Source organism: Schistocerca nitens, chromosome 7 (genome assembly GCF_023898315.1).
Source record: "Schistocerca nitens isolate TAMUIC-IGC-003100 chromosome 7, iqSchNite1.1, whole genome shotgun sequence".
Classification (NCBI taxonomy): Eukaryota; Metazoa; Arthropoda; class Insecta; order Orthoptera; family Acrididae; genus Schistocerca; species Schistocerca nitens.
The window spans coordinates 306,511,520-306,514,019 of record NC_064620.1 but is presented as its reverse complement, the minus strand read 5'-3'; the positions used below and the strand labels follow the sequence as shown (position 1 = coordinate 306,514,019).

The following is a 2,500-nucleotide window of genomic DNA, read 5'->3' as shown; positions in this document are numbered from 1 at the left end:
TAACCCAACTTCTGCCTTAACCTAACCCAACTTCTGCCTTAACCTAACCCAACTTCTGCCTTAACCTAACCCAACTTCTGCCTTAACCTAACCCAACTTCTGCCTTAACCTAACCCAACTTCTGCCTTAACCTAACCCAACTTCTGCCTTAACCTAACCCAACTTCTGCCTTAACCTAACCCAACTTCTGCCTTAACCTAACCCAACTTCTGCCTTAACCTAACCCAACTTCTGCCTTAACCTAACCCAACTTCTGCCTTAACCTAACCCAACTTCTGCCTTAACCTAACCCAACTTCTGCCTTAACCTAACCCAAGTTGCGCCTTAACCTAACCCAAGTTGCGCCTTAACCTAACCCAAGTTGCGCCTTAACCTAACCCAAGTTGCGCCTTAACCTAACCCAAGTTGCGCCTTAACCTAACCCAAGTTGCGCCTTAACCTAACCCAAGTTGCGCCTTAACCTAACCCAAGTTGCGCCTTAACCTAACCCAAGTTGCGCCTTAACCTAACCCAAGTTGCGCCCTAACCTAACCCACGTTGCGCCTTAACCTAACCCACGTTGCGCCCTAACCTAACCCACGTTGCGCCCTAACCTAACCTACGTTGCGCCCTAACCTAACCTACGTTGCGCCCTAACCTAACCTACGTTGCGCCCTAACCTAACCTACGTTGCGCCCTAACCTAACCTACGTTGGGCCCTAACCTAACCCACGTTGCGCCCTAACCTAACCCACGTTGCGCCCTAACCTAACCCACGTTGCGCCCTAACCTAACCCACGTTGCGCCCTAACCTAACCCACGTTGCGCCCTAACCTAACCCACGTTGCGCCCTAACCTAACCCACGTTGCGCCCTAACCTAACCCACGTTGCGCCCTAACCTAACCTACGTTGCGCCCTCACCTAACCCAAGTTGCGCCTTAACCTAACCCACGTTGCGCCCTAACCTAACCCACGTTGCGCCCTAACCTAACCCACGTTGCGCCCTAACCTAACCCACGTTGCGCCCTAACCTAACCCACGTTGCGCCCTAACCTAACCCAAGTTGCGCCTTAACCTAACCCACGTTGCGCCTTAACCTGCCCTGTAATTGTTAGTTATATGAATCTAGGAATTCGTGTAGCGTTGCCTAATTGCAACCATCTCAACATAGTTCACTTCGCGCACACTGTGGTGTTCTGCGTATTGATTCATTTTACGGTGCGTACCCTCACATCTTGCGAGTGTTGCTTACTTTCCACATGGTCCCGCTATCCACTGTATTGTGTACTGCAATAGGACGTATATCGCCCCCGCCCCCCCCCCCCTCCCCTCCTGTCACCTCTAGCTCGTCGGTCAGGAGTTCGCGTGTTGAATGCGCTTCGCAGCTGTGCAATGGCATTCGCATACGTACGCTGGCCACCTTCCACGTGTTCTTTCGTGCACACGTCGCAGCGTGTATGTATGCTGATGGAGTGCGTCGTGACACACAACATCCAGGCATGCAAGACTCGTAGAAGTCGCAAATGTAGATGGATGTCTACGTTTGCTGCCCAAGTTACGCAAATGAACTGGAAATCCGTTGTTGCGCGGTTGTTCGCGCTGGAGGTGAATCGTTGATATCGACGATCGGTACAGGTATTAACCGGTTGCTTCAGCGACACCCGTCATACCCACGAACGTGAGTGGGCATGTGGGTATGAAGCGATACGCGGCGGTGGCTGGGTGGGACCGTCCCCGGCCGGTGAGGGGGGGGCGCCCGGCGTGCTGGCCGCGCGCTGCGTGGGCGCACGCGCGGCAGCCGGCTGGTGGGGGCGCCCAGTGGCAGGCGCGCCGGCTGACGGAGGCGGCAGGCGGCGCATCTGCGTGCCGGCGCACCCAGCGCGCGGCGCCGTGCGGCCAAAGTGGGTCCTCCCGGGCCCGGTGCGAAGCGCGGTGGACATCTGCAGTGTGCTGGTCCGATTGAGGACTGTGTGCGTTGAGGATGCGCCGCCGCCCGGCACTCGGCGCCGCGACGCCGTCTGCTGCTCGGTCGCCCCCGCGGTTCTCGCAGGTGGTTTGTATCGCAGCTGTGCGGATGTGTTGGCGCGTGCGCTGTGCTGGGAGAGTTCGCTTTGGCACCCAAGTGGGGCTCTGCCCCTCTGTGGCGCTGGCGTTGGAGCTGCCCGGTCACTGTTTGTGGCCGCGTGTTGTCTCCCGCCGGCAACACCACGACAGCACGCTCCCGGGCCTCTGTCGGCAGCGGCAAGCTCAGTTGGGAGCACGGGTGGTCGCACTGAAAGCGTCTACTCGCCTATCTCCGGGCGATTGCGCCTCTCTCGAACCCGACCAAGTACTTAGGACGGCGCTGCGCGCCGCCGGGACCTGAGAGGGTTTCGAGGTGTATCGTGCAGGGGAGCCCAGCCTCCTCCTGTTTGCAGAATAATTGAGCGGACGCTTGCGTGTTCGCGCGGGCCCCCGGGACACACTCCCGGGCGGCCGGCTGCTCAGCTCTAGTTGACGCAGCTCCCTGGTTGATCCTGC

The 2,500-nt window shown here is 58.2% G+C and overlaps 1 non-coding gene across 1 annotated transcript in view; it reads left to right on the top strand.

Moving 5' to 3' along the window:
* Positions 1 to 2,483: 2,483 nt before the first annotated feature.
* The window catches only part of LOC126196866 (small subunit ribosomal RNA), a 1,909-nt gene continuing 1,892 nt past the window's right edge, over positions 2,484 to 2,500 (top strand). Inside the window, exon 1 of the ribosomal RNA XR_007539296.1 lies at positions 2,484 to 2,500. This exon is cut by the window's right edge and continues 1,892 nt beyond it. This is a non-coding gene — a ribosomal RNA (small subunit ribosomal RNA).